The 341-nt window shown below is 42.2% G+C and overlaps 1 long non-coding RNA gene across 1 annotated transcript in view; it reads right to left on the bottom strand.

Annotated features, from left to right (window-relative positions):
• The window catches only part of LOC116703006 (uncharacterized), a 647-nt gene extending 339 nt beyond the window's left edge, over positions 1–308 (bottom strand). The window contains exons 1-2 of the long non-coding RNA XR_004335307.1: positions 188–308; positions 1–69 (exon numbers count right to left, since the gene is read on the bottom strand). The exon at positions 1–69 is cut by the window's left edge and continues 125 nt beyond it. This is a non-coding gene — a long non-coding RNA (uncharacterized LOC116703006). The remainder of the gene's footprint in view (positions 70–187) is intronic.
• Between the last annotated feature and the right edge of the window lie 33 nt (positions 309–341).

Here is a 341-nt window from a genome sequence, read left to right as displayed (position 1 = left end):
CTGTCTCCTCATGGGCTGCAGTCTGTTCTAAATCAGACATGATGGCTGTGCGGCGTGCAACAAGACGACCTGTTGAGACATCAAGATGCAAAACCAACCCTTCATTTGTGTTCATTAACATTTTTGCTATTGGATGAAAAAAATGTTCATGATCAAGAGAAACTCTGGTACATAAAGCTATGCTTACCTTGAATGAATGCTTTTGAAGGATGGCTGCAGGCTCAGTCTGTCAGGATATTAGGTCTTCTCCCTATAAAGGCTAAGAGAATAACTGTGGGCTGCATCTTATTGTGTTGGTCCCTTCTTCCAAAGAAAATCCCCTCCTTAGTCTTATGACAGTC

The sequence above is a fragment of the Etheostoma spectabile genome, chromosome 15 (genome assembly GCF_008692095.1).
Source record: "Etheostoma spectabile isolate EspeVRDwgs_2016 chromosome 15, UIUC_Espe_1.0, whole genome shotgun sequence".
Lineage (NCBI taxonomy): Eukaryota > Metazoa > Chordata > Actinopteri > Perciformes > Percidae > Etheostoma > Etheostoma spectabile.
Note: the sequence above shows the minus strand (reverse complement) of the source record. Positions and strands in the feature narration are given on the sequence as shown.